General features: G+C 37.6%; 1 protein-coding gene across 1 annotated transcript in view; it reads left to right on the forward strand.

Moving 5' to 3' along the window:
* LOC109424037 (protein tincar-like) overlaps positions 1 to 13,244 on the forward strand; it is a 580,636-nt gene that overhangs the window by 346,659 nt on the left and 220,733 nt on the right. The gene's annotated exons all lie outside the window — the stretch shown is intronic.

The following is a 13,244-nucleotide window of genomic DNA, read 5'->3' on the forward strand; positions in this document are numbered from 1 at the left end:
CTCAATTTAGCAAAGGATAAGCTTAATGAATTCTCCTAATAAATTTCACTAGAAATTTCTTTCAATCGTGAATTCCTTTAGGAATACAAAAACCGTAAGAAATAATGAAGACAACTTTTCTTGGAATAACTGTTGGACTGAATTTGAACTATACTGTTGGTAAAGTTACAGTTATAGGTTACAAGAAAATTGAATGTGCTGAACTTTACATCATATCCACTCAAAATCGATGCATTAAAATTAAAATCAGTTTTCGAGAAATGCCGATAATTTATGTATGAACCATTTTGAAATGATATGCTTGTTGCTTTGTATTGTATCTTTTTTTAAACAAAAAAACCTACTTCACACCTGTTGTATCTATACCAACTATTACCGAACGAATCCCAAAGTCAGTCACACCAGTAATGTGCTACAAAATTTCCAATCACAGCACAACACCGCCACCAAACCGTGCACGTGTTCTTCCGGATGTGAAAATTTGCATTTCTCCTTCCTTGAATGCTGAATTAAAATCACGTCACGGAAAAGAGATAAATATGCCGGTGTTGAGTGCAACACGCCTTTCAACGACAACGATGATGGTCTCCGGCAGAGTTATGTCCTACTACGTGGGTAGCGTGACAAAATTATTCCCTTCAACATAACATGAGGCTCCGAGATGCACTCACTCTTTCAACATTAAGCAGGCCATTTTGTGCATCATACTGCACTACACTACTGACTGTGGGACCGAAACCACCGCACCGGGGCGAGATGGTGCTCTAAGTAACTGATAGAATTACCCATTTCATCAAGTTTCAGCCACATCCGACAGGTAAATAGAATTCATGCTCGGTCAGCAGTTAAGTCCTTGTGCGGTGTGCTTGAGACCGTAATTTTTGGGGAAAGGCAAGTCTGTTCCGTGCTTTGTTTACCACAAGGCAAAACAGTAAAAGAAAGCTAATAAAATTTATTAAATCATTCCCAAGTTGAAGAACAGACCAATTTCCAGTGAAAATGGAGAAACATACAAAAGATGTAGAAAAATAAGAAGTAATTGTCGCAAATCCAGTCAACTATCCCTAACAGTTGCCGGATTTTTTTTTTATATAAATCAAGTACTGAGCAACACCGTGTCAGTCCGTTCATTGACCGATTCACCGGACCGATCCCAAGTAGGACTTGACACTATGATGCCTGAACGTCACAGTAATCCTGAAATTTCACTCCCGGTAAGCCGACGACGTCCGATGGCTGTTCATGGGTATCTCTTGAACTATATAGACTGGATGGACAGTGGTGGACACAACAGTTGTGAATCAGAACGAGGGCAGCCGGCTGTGCAACGTGATGGTGCTCCAGATGGAAAGATTTCCCATTTCACGTCCTGTTTGGTTTATGTCATAGCATCCCATTGTGTGGCTCTTACTAGACTTACTAGTTGGGATGGGATTCACTACAGCAACGGATGATGCAACAATGCAGGCGCAAACTTTGCTGCAGCTGGGATAGTGGACTCAATTCGATCCTGTCTTCGTTGCAACTGGCATGATTTTACCGGCGAAGGATTAGGAAGTTGTTGTGGCATAGGCGCATACAGGCCCAATTTATCCCTGTCACAGTATACACCCCTCTTCTTCAATGTCTTCAGAAGTTTTCAGAACAAAGTATTCAAATCAGAAAGTTCAGCTCCTGGTCGGATTTCCTCAGAAAAAAAAAACGAATTTCTTTTTATTTTTAATTGGTTGTTTTTTTTTTCAAAATTTTCTTTTTGACAAAATCGTTGAAAAAATCATCCAGAGATTCCTTTGGAAATATAAGACAGGATTGCTATCTTCCTGGAATTCCTTCACGAGATTTTTTTCTGAGATTACTTTGAATATTTATCCAGGGATTTCTTTAAAAAATCCAATAGAGTTTCATAAATTTTACAGTTTTTAAAATAGCTTGCATAGTTTTTTTTGGATTTCTTACAAAAATTATATCAGACATTGGTATTTGGATTCCTTCTGAATTTCCTCTAGATATTTATTTAAAAAAATCTTCAAGCAGTCAATTTCAAAATCTTTCGAAGATTTCTTCTGATTTTTTTTACAAAATCCCAAAAATTTCTGCCCACAGGATTCGCTCGGAAATTATCCCAAAAATTCCCGCATGGATTCTTTCAAAACATCTTCCAAAGATTCAATAAGATTTTTTTCTCAGGGATTGCTTAAGGAATTCCTCAAGGAATTTCTTCAGAAACTCATCTAGGCATTTCTACAGAAATTTCACAAATAATTCTTTCAAAAAAAACCTTGCATGTATCTCCAACAATCCAAATATACCTCCAGAAGCTTTTCTAAATATTCCCTTAGAAAACATCCCAAGAGTGTCTTCCAAATATTATTTCAAAAATCTTTTAAAGTTTCCTTCCTGTAAGGATTCTGCCATAAAATCTTTGAGGGAATCATTCTGAAATTTTCTCCGGGTTGCTTCAGAACCTCCTCAAAGGTTTTCTTTAGAAATTTCTCTAGAGATTTCTCCAGAAATCTTGCATGGATCGATCGATTCTGATGTTATTGTAAAAATTCTCACAAAAATATCTCTAAAAATTCCACGAGAAAACCCTCCATGGGCTTCCTTAGAAATTCCATCATGGGTTTTTTTTTCAGGAATCTCTCCAAAAATTTTGAAAATCTTGCATGGGCTCTTTCAGAAATTTCTTTAGAAAATCACAAATCCGGAACTCCCTAAGTTGTTACCAGTGATTTGTTAAAAATCCCATAAAAGTTTTTTTTCGGAAATTCTTCCACAATTTTTTCAGAAGTTCTTACAAGAATTTTTTTAAGAAATTCATCTGAGGACTTCTTTGGAAAATATTGCATTTATTATTCCTCAAATTGCTTCATAAATTCAATTGGAAATTTCTCCAGGAGTGCTTTAGAAAAATCGATTAAGAATTCCTTCAATAATTACTCCAGGAAAATTTTCAATTAATCATCCAATAAATCTTTCAGAAATTTCTGCAGCTGCTCCTCCTTAAATTATTACAGTATTCCCAAAAATAAAATCCTCCAAAAATTCCTCAAGATTGGAGATTTATTTCAGAAATTATTCAAGAATTACGTTGGAAAATTGCTCATGGATGCTTTGGAAAAAAATATACACCGTCTTCATCCAAAGACTGCACAGACTAAATATTACTAACGCTAGCCCTCATTTTGGAAGTACTTTCAGATATTCCTATTTAGCTTGTATTTAAAAAATCATCAAAAAAATGTTTCACAAATTCCTCTAAGGATCCTTTTAAAAATTCCACCAATGATTTCTTCTAATTTTTTTTGCAGAGATTTCTTCAGAAATTCGTACTATTGCTTTGAGAGCTCCTCTAGGGTAGGAAGGTAAGAAATTTCTTCAGGGTTTCCATTGGAAATTTCAGAAGAAATGACCCAAAAATTTCTTCAGAAGTCATCTCATGATTTCTTTCAATGATTCTAACAGGAATTCCAGCAGAAATTTACACCGAAGATTCTTCAGAGATTTCTTATTTCTGGGAATATATAGAGGAGACTGAGGAGACTTGATCCCACGGGAGATTTGTTCCCCCATATTTTCTAGGAATCAAAAACAATTTTCTTCTAGCATATTTTTTCTAAAACTACTCCTGGACAAACGACCATGTTTTGGCTACAAGTGATTTCGATTGTACATTCTCAATAACTTTTTGAACTTGAACCAAATCGTGTCAAAATTGCACAGCACATAGTTTGAATAAAATACTATCCAACGTTTTTATCCAAATAAGGCTGTTATACACATATTTTAATTAATGCAGTTTAGTATTCACAACAGTGACATGGGGAGACTTGATCCCTCGAGGATTACACACACATTATACGGCTCTACCCCATTTGGCATAATGCCATTTGGCATAACGCCGTTTGGCACAATGACATTTGGCATAATGGTCATTTGGCATAATGGCTATTTGGCATAATGCCGTTTGGCATAACACAAAGAACAGCCTTCTTGGTAAGAATGTGCATAATACTTGTTATGCCAAATGGCCATTATGCCAAATGGCCGTTATGCCAAATGGCTTTTATGCCAAATGGCATTATGCCAAACGACGTTATGCCAAATGGCATTATGCCAAATGGGGTAGAGCCCATTATACATGTGAAAAATAAAATTCTATTCGGAAGCATCTATTTACTTGGAATTCTAGTATATGCAACGATGAAATGTGTCGGATAATTATTATTTTAGTATAAACCATGATAAGGGGGATCAAGTCTCCCCATTTTGAAATACGGTATATCCTTAAAAATTTAAGGAAATCTTACAATTCCAAATACACCATATTCATCGAAAATACTAGAAAACTTGAAAAGAAAACGAATAGAAAGCCTCTGGAGTTATTTTCCCTTTAAATAAACCATGTGCTTAAATGGGGATCAAGTGTTACCCATTTTTGAAAAATACATCATAAGACATGCCTCCACAAAAACACAGTTTTGAAAACTTTAATTCAAAGGTCTTCTGTTGTGTAAAAGCTTGCAATACATGTTTACATGTCATTCTGTACGGAAATCGGATCTGGTTTTGTGTTTTCCTCAAAGTTACAGTTAAATTAAGAAAAAGGGATCAAGTCTACCCAGTCTCCCCTACAGAGGTTTATCGATTTATCCAGATAAAATTTCATAAATTCTCTCGAGAATATCTGCAGTAAGTAGTAAAGTAATTTTAACGAGGGGTTTTTTGAGAAATTATGCTAAAATATCCCAAAAGATTCTTTAAGCTACTCCACCAGGAGTATTTCTTCTGAACATCTTCCTCTGATTTCTTCAGTAGTTTCCTTGGATTCTTCCAGATATTTCTCCAGGGATTCTTACAAGAATTCCTTCAGAGTTTTTAACAGGAACTCGACTAGAGACTTACCGTAAACCGGGGTCAAATTGATCAGCGGGGTGAAATTGATCATACGGGTACTACATTGTAATTCTATACTAGGAACTTTCAAGCGTCGTAATAATCTTAAACTTTTTACGTCATCTAGTTCGTAGATGTCTAGAGATGAGTGTAGACTTTAATGTTTTTTTAGAAAAAGTTTAGTTTTGCCTTATTATTTTAGGATTTTGCAATGTATTTCCCATTTAGCTGAAATCATTGCTACTAAACAATCGATTGCTAATAAGACTTCCCGTAAATTGTCTATTTTATTATTTTTGTGGAGCCTTGGCTGGGAAGTTATGTAGCTAATCAGAACATGAAATAGTTTAAAAAAAGTTCATTTTATGATGAAATAGTCATTTATTGTGAAAGAAATCATTTATTTCAAATGAAATTGCCTACCTTAAGGCGTTTAATGGGAAATTTCAAAATTTAATTTTGCGTTAAAAGTATTAAATTCACTAGTTGTATGATTTTGAACGCGTTATTCGGTTTCAGAAGAGCAAAATTAAGCGGAGAAGGAAATTTTCCTTTCCAACCGATGCTTAATTGTATACTGATCAATTTCGCCCCAAAGTAACCTTTCCAATTTTTTGATATTTGGAGTTATTTAACTTAAAATTTAAATTTGTTGAACAAAATTCTGTCAAGTGGTTCCATGGAGATCCACTGGGTACAGATTTTACAGAAATTCTGTTGGCAATATTTGGAATTCCACTTATGTTATCCGCAAAATTGTTTTAAAGTGATCAATTTGACCCCGGATTACGGTACTCATTTTTTAAAAAAAGGAACTTATTTTACATTGACGCGTCGTGGCAGTAGCTGATTACTTGACACATGTTAATTAGCTGGCAGGATGCAAATATCAAAACGGGACATGCCACAAAAGTTCAGCCTTAATTTCCGGCTTAATTTCCCAAACCGGGGAAGAAAAAAAAATTATTTACATTAAAAACAAAACTGAAACCAAAAGCGCGGTACTTTAACCGCTTGAGCACTCTCGAGAGAAATAAGTTTCGCTGGACAGTGTTTGTTTGTTGATTTGTTTGAAAATAAAATAATAATACACTAAGGTCTTTTTTTACACGTTTTTTTTTCACACGGATTCGCGAATTAACACGGGTTTTCCAATTTTCTCGCGCTAAGTGTGTAGAAGAGAACTCTTTACTAAAAGGAAGAAAGGGGATTTATGGGAAAGGATTGCAAGGGAGTTGAAAAGTTGTATGAGGTGGAGGCGGATAAGAGGTCTGCAGGAATGGGATGTGTGGAGGGGGGGGGGGTTAATATATGGGAAGCTAGGAGGGGTTAAATGGATAAAGGTGATTTCTGTATGGTTCAGCGTCCTACAGGTCCATGGAGCATAGTTCTGAAGAGAAGTAATTTTCAATTCTCGGGGATTTCGGCTTTCAGTCAAAGAAAAGCGTTGATTTTCTTATCTTATCGCCAACGTTTCGATCCAGATGTTAGGATCTTCTTCAGGGCCTGCGGTTTATCCGTTTATTTTCAAGGATATTCTAGTGCATCCAAGAACTTTCGCGAGTAGTGGCCTTAAGATCTACAAGCGTAATCGATGGATTGTAGTTACATTGTGTAACATCCTACACGTCCATGGAGCATAGTTCTGAAGAGAAGTTATTTTCAAGGATATTTTAAGACATTTAAGAATTTCCGCTAATAAGGGTCTTAAGATCTACAAGTGTAATCGATGGATTGTAGTCACATTACTGATACTGTGCAACATCCTACAGGTCCTTAGAGCATAGTTCTGTAGCGACGTAGTTCTCAAAGATAGTGCACCACCTTACCAAGACTGGCAAAAGTTTCAGGCACCCGACTGCCTAATGTATTGTTCTGTTTTCACCACAAATTCTATCGATCGGTAGCTTTTTCGGAATTCGCACTCCGTTCATAGAGGTATGTCTATATCGCGGCGTGTTCTTCCTATTAGCTTTTTCGATCTTATAGGATAGAACACTTTTCTTTTTGAGCCAAACTTTTCATATCATATGCTGATTTATCGACCGTATTCTATTAATAACTTGGCTAAGGTGGTATGAACTACCAACCAAGCCGATCTGTTTAAAAGCACAGGTCGCACGGCAGAAGTTTCACGCATTCGATGTATTCGTTCAATACATGGCCTACTTGCCTAATTTCACCTTCTATAAAATTTTCACACTTGTTCGCTACCTAGCGAATTCTATCATATCTATCATTTCATTATCCACTTTGATCTCTACTCCCTTATACTATGAGTAGAAAGAGACCGATATAGCCACAAAATCATCAAGATATTTTGAACTTGAACGGATCAGAGTTCCATTCAGGAATACCTCTTGCGGTCCACACAGGCCGCAGAGGACAAGCTTTTTTCAAAGCAATAGTTATAATATACCCCAATGGAGGAGGTTGTAGGTACAAAACCACAATGAAACTCTCTTGGAGTAGCAACGGAAGCGAGTTATCCAGTAAATGTGGTCGCAACCAATTAGTACAGGTTCCCTAGTTTGTTGAGCAGGGACGCCTGAATACGCAAATTTTGCGATAGAACACTCAAAAGTGCAAAGAAGGTCAAATGGAGGCTCCTCATCTGACACATTCCAATCAGTCAACTCATGACAAATTCTGCTCATGCAGAGTTGGGTTAGGTGCAGTTCTATGTTAAGTTATCCATGAACTGTACTGCATAAGTAATCCATCAAACTGAAGCATCTCAAATTAATGTTTGAGCTATTTCAGATGATGTAATCATCGTAGCAATATTGCAAAATTTCAGCGAAAAAATGCTGAATACAAGAGCTTGCTTGAAGGCATCCATAAGGACATGTTGAAACATACTGTTAACGTTATTCTAAGATATAGCATGCTCGAGGAACGACACTTCATTTATAATGAAAGAAGCAAACTGGGTTCACAAGGTAACCTATACAGAAGTTACCCTAGGAAAATGAACTTTTTGAAGTAGAGCCACTTGGGCTACACACGCTTTTTACGCTGGAAATTGATCAAAGGTTTCCTAGCCATAGCCACTACCCAAACTAGACAGGATTACACTCTTCACAATAACAGCATTAAAAGGAAAAATAAACGACGAACCAAATCGGTGTCAATTGAAAAACGCCAATGGCGAAAACGCATTAAACGAAACCATATAGGTAGTAATGTAAGCTAATTTACAACATTTGAATAATCCCGCCCTTATTTAGCCTCAAATTTGAGACTTAAGAAGGGCAACTGATTATCTCGGAGAAACGCAAGGTCCACTGCACTATTGCTCCGGTTAGCGCAGTAAGGGCGTAATACTGTGGAGGACGCCCTAATTCTCCACAGGCTCCGTTTGTAGTTAGGTTTTTATTAGACCCCCTAACCATTCATTCCTTGGCACGGTAAGCATAAAGCCGCATAACACCATGAATTAGGGGTCACCTGTTTAGTGGACTCTTACCACTGGATCAGGCGGTCCGTAGTGTTATTCTTAGCCAATTGAGACAACCGCTATCGACACTACACGGCTATCTAGGCTGATCGGGAAAAGAAGTTAACATTGATGGTTAACTTCCAAACGAGCCCGAACAGCCCTCAAAAGAAATAGAAGTACTGAAAAATTATTTAGATCTTTTCCTCTACCCAGGACGTTGAGTTATTTGCACTTGCAGTGAATTTATTGGTGTTTATTGTGTTATTCTTTTTCCGAATGGGTAGGTAGCCAATTGATGTATTGCGCATTGTGTAATGTTTTGAGTTTATCAAGTAAAAATTTAAATAGCCTCAAGTACCCGTTGCCCTGATCTTTGTTGACTAAATTTGTATTACACCTAAACCTTATTTTACGTCCACTATTTTCTTAGCGAAACAAATTTCTACCGACAAATTAATGATTGAAATACACATTTTTATATTTTTGTACTCTTCTCCTAATCACCAAGATGTTAAAAAAAAAATATAAAACTGTTGAGTTTGCTCATTGTCTTAGCGGTAGAATTTTTTGTCGATCAGCCAAGCATGGACGAAAAAAAAGGACGAGGTGTATAATGTTTGTAGTTTTCTATCTTCTACGTCAAATTTCCAGGGGTTTGAAATATGTCAGTTCGAAATATTTAAAAAAAAATGTCCTTTATTGAAAACATGTCCAGTAATTTTAAAATGATTTCTGCGACTTTGTGTGATTTTGATACTTCCGCTACGTGTTCTTTAAATCGTGTGTTTAGTGTGCGTTTTGTTTATCCAATGTATATTTTGTCACAGTGATTACATGTTACTTTGTAAACACCGGATTTTGTTAAGCTATCTAACCAGTCTTCGGTAGATCCTAAGAGAGTCTGAACTAGTTTGGTTTTTAAATGAGAGGATAACATGCCTTTACTATGTGGGTCATTAGTAAGAATAACTGGCTTTCTATCCGGGGTCGTGTGTTTTGTATCGGTAAACACGACTACAGAATTGCATTTGTCCACTTGGATCGCTGAGTCACGATACCTTCAATGGTGGCTCCAGAGAGGATTCGAATTGACTTCTAGTCAAAAATTTTGAAATGGATTCATGAGCAAAGTTTCACTCTGTCACTATCAATGGTAAGTAAATCGTTGATTTTGATAACCGACCGATATCCAAGTCAGCATGCGCTCTGTTAAGTAATTGTTCATTTCATGTTTCCATCAGTCCAGTGACTGAGGATGATGTGTGGATATCACTGACAAGTCATTTTTAAATTTCAATAATTTGGTTGCATTGGCATTTCTCGATGACAGGTTGTATCAAAACAGCGTTTTATACGTTACGCGTTTCGTCCTACTATTCTTCAGCCTTCCTCAGACGCAACATGCTGAATGCGACCTTACAGCTTGGTTTGTCACTATTAACTCTTAATAGGTACATGAACTGAACTCGATTCGATTGGGAGTCGTGAGTTCGAGTCTCACTGGAGTACGTGGATTTCTTTTCATAATTCCATTCTCAATTTGTTCATCGAGCACATTTGTGCACATGGATGTCAAAGCATTTTGAACAGTGTAATTTCCCACATGGCTTGGTCAGCTAAAGCAAAATCAAGAAATTGACATTTGTAAGGTGCTACGGTCAACCTTACCGTAATCGGTCGGCCGACCCGTCAATAATCCGACTGCACACTAATTGTCATACCAATAAGTGATTGGGAGACGGTGCCCGAAGCTCTTGACAATTTAAAATAACTTCCTCTCCCGCTTTGACACACATGTGCACAACAGTGTATGTGTTAGATGTAATCCCATCCGATGGAGGTTTGGATTGTGAAAAGGAGATACTCATGTGCGGCTGTGAAATCGAGTTCAGTTCTAGGCCTACTAGCGACACACGCTATGTCTGAACCAACAGATTATAAAAATTGAATGTACATCGGGTTTCTTTCCATAAAAGATCAGTATTCAAGCTATATTTTCATTTGCAGAAGGTTTTAAAATATTCTATCGGTGAAAATTTTTCCATACATTTTGTATGGGAGAGGAATTGAATGAAAACGAGGATTTTAAGCAAATTTGTATGAAAAACGGTCAAAAAGATGGAAAAATCAAAATTTCCCCGATAGAATATTTTGAAACCTTCTGCAAATGAAAATATAGCTTGAATACTGATGTTTTATGGAAAGAAACCCGATGTACATTCAATTTTTATAATCTGTTGGTTCAGACATAGCGTGCGACGGAGATAGTCGAGTGACTCCGTAGCTTGATGGAATAGAAGCGTCCGTCTAGCGAATTGGGAGTCTTGAGTTCGAGTCTCACCGAAGAACGTGGATTTCTTATCATAATTCAAATCTCAATTTGTTCATCGAGCATAGCACATTTATGCACATGAATGTCAAAGCATTTTCAACAGTGTAATTTCCCACATGGCTTTATCAGCCAAAGCAAAATCAATAAATTGACACTTCTTTATCGTTATTTTTATAAGTGTAGAATTAGCATAACTTAAAATACACAATAATATAAAAAAAGTATTTTTTTCTGCTTGGTACACTGCAAAATATTTTTGCTGGTAATCAGCAAACTTTGATGATTTTTGCTAATTTTGGCGTGCTGATTGCATTCAGTAATACATATTACTGAGTATCAGCAATTATTTTTCAACTTGCTGAACCATCCAGCAATTTTGACAGTTGATCAGCAAAGTTGTGCTGAAATTCAGCTAAAATGTTGCTGAAATTCAGCAATTTCTTTTGCTGATGTTTCGCGTGCTTCCATTGCTTCCAATGCTTCCATTCCTAAAATTTTGATGTGTAAGTTGAGCTTGCGCAGCAAGAAATCAAGTGGCGGTTCATTTTCGCACGTGCTCCCAACTTTGGCGAGTTTTTGGAAGCCGCCTACGCTCTGTGAAAACCTCACTCAAAACAGTGATCGGCTTCTGATGCAAATAACTGCTACATGGAATTCACGTCTTCTGTTTTTTTTTTTCTCAAACAAATTTGCACTGAATTCAAAGCGCCAACTGCCGCACATTTAATGATAGGCTCAATTATAGTTCCTTAGTACAATCGAAAATCAATTCTCACAAATCTTCTTCAATCCTATCGTCAAATACAACAAATGTTACTGTGCTATTGACAACTGTGGAGCAAGCCAGTGAACCTTTTCCAAATTGCCAACTTCGTCGTGCTATGGGAGGATAACATGCCTTCGTCATTAGCAAGACTAACTGGCTTACACCCAGGCACTGGCGGAGTCGTGCGTGCTGTATCGGTAAGGACGGATGCAAGCGGGCAATGAATCGCATTTTCCCGCCATCCACTGTTGACTTGGATCGCTGAGTCGCCAAACCTTCAATGGTGGCTCCAGAGAGGATCCGAACTACTAGAGTTAAATATTTTAAACCGAGAACGGTTGCGTCCTATACTGAGTACACGCACCATGAAGAATGCATGCTTTTGGTACACGGCGTGAACGTGGACGTCGGATATAGGATTGTTCAAGACACAACTGCTCGAAGGTTAAAATGGATGCATTAATGCCATTCAAGGGAGCCGGTAATGGTAGCTAATTATAATACAGATGTTTAGGTTAAGGACAGGCTTATTAGAATCCCAAAATGGCCGCCACAATGGCCGACGTTGGCACCTACTCACGATTTCGAGAGCACAAATCTCTTCATAAACAAAACCAGCACACCTGAGCTTCTTATTTTAAGCTTATTACAAGTGAGCAAGAACAGAATAATGAAATACACTGTTGTTTAAAGCTTGCTTCTTGAGATTTGTGCGTCTGTAGTTTTGATGCACTGTTGAAGCGGGATTTTAAGACGTTTGTCCTTAACATTGATTTATTATTTTGAACTGAAATTCTTATTAAACTCGAGCCCACAGGCACAAACACGTCAAACATATACACGTCACTATTATACACAAAATCAAATAAACAGCTTGAACACATATGTGCGTACTTGATTTGTCGATCTGTTCAATATAAAAAAATCTTATTTCACCATCATTTTAGTCAAAGCCCTTTCCTAGCAAACCTACTGAACAGTGTACAACAAACTTTCCAAATCTACCACCCTGACAGATCCCTCCAGGTTTCATGCCTTATCCTGTCCATCTTCAACACGCTATCTCCCAAACTAGTAGTGTAGTCCTCCTCCAGCAACGCAACGGTCGGTTCGGTGTTTTATTTATTCTGCTGTATGCTTCCATGCATTTGCATGCCTGCTTGCGACAGAAAAAGTGCCACAGTCCTCGTTGCTCTCGTGGAGGAGTAGACTGGTTCAAAAATTTTAAGTAAACTTAATGTCACCGGCGCCAGCTCAGTTTTCAATCGATTAAGCCTCTGGATTAAGCTGAAGCTTTCAGGGTTTGTTCTTCTTATGTAAGGGCACAATTGTGAGGATCGTCCTGCTGAACTTTCAGACTTGAGTTTTGTTTATGGACCGGTCTAACGAAGTAGTTGCAAAAAACTTCGATTTTTTCCTGCTCAATTCTTCGGTCCCACATTTGCATGTGATCGCCAAGTGAACGACACAGCAGCACATATCTACAATGTTTGCATCAAGTTTTTCCTCTCTTGCCTGAGTGCAAGAGTTCGAATGTTAACATTGTGTATTGGAAGAAGTGGAGCAATACATGCTTTCGGGGCAACTTTGGGATCAAGACTTGTTGTTGTTTTTTTTTTCATTTGTTCCAGCCAGCAGACAGCTCTCTGCAGAACAATGTATGCCATTTTCACAGAAGTGCAGCAGCAACCAGCATTCGTCGTCAAGTGATATTGTTCGGCCCGGCTGTGTATGACGAAGAGGGAGGCGGGGGAATCGGAAAATCCTTTTTCCATGACAGAGAAAATTGCTGGGAAATCCGATTATCG

Source organism: Aedes albopictus, chromosome 3 (genome assembly GCF_035046485.1).
Source record: "Aedes albopictus strain Foshan chromosome 3, AalbF5, whole genome shotgun sequence".
In the NCBI taxonomy this organism is placed as follows: domain Eukaryota; kingdom Metazoa; phylum Arthropoda; class Insecta; order Diptera; family Culicidae; genus Aedes; species Aedes albopictus.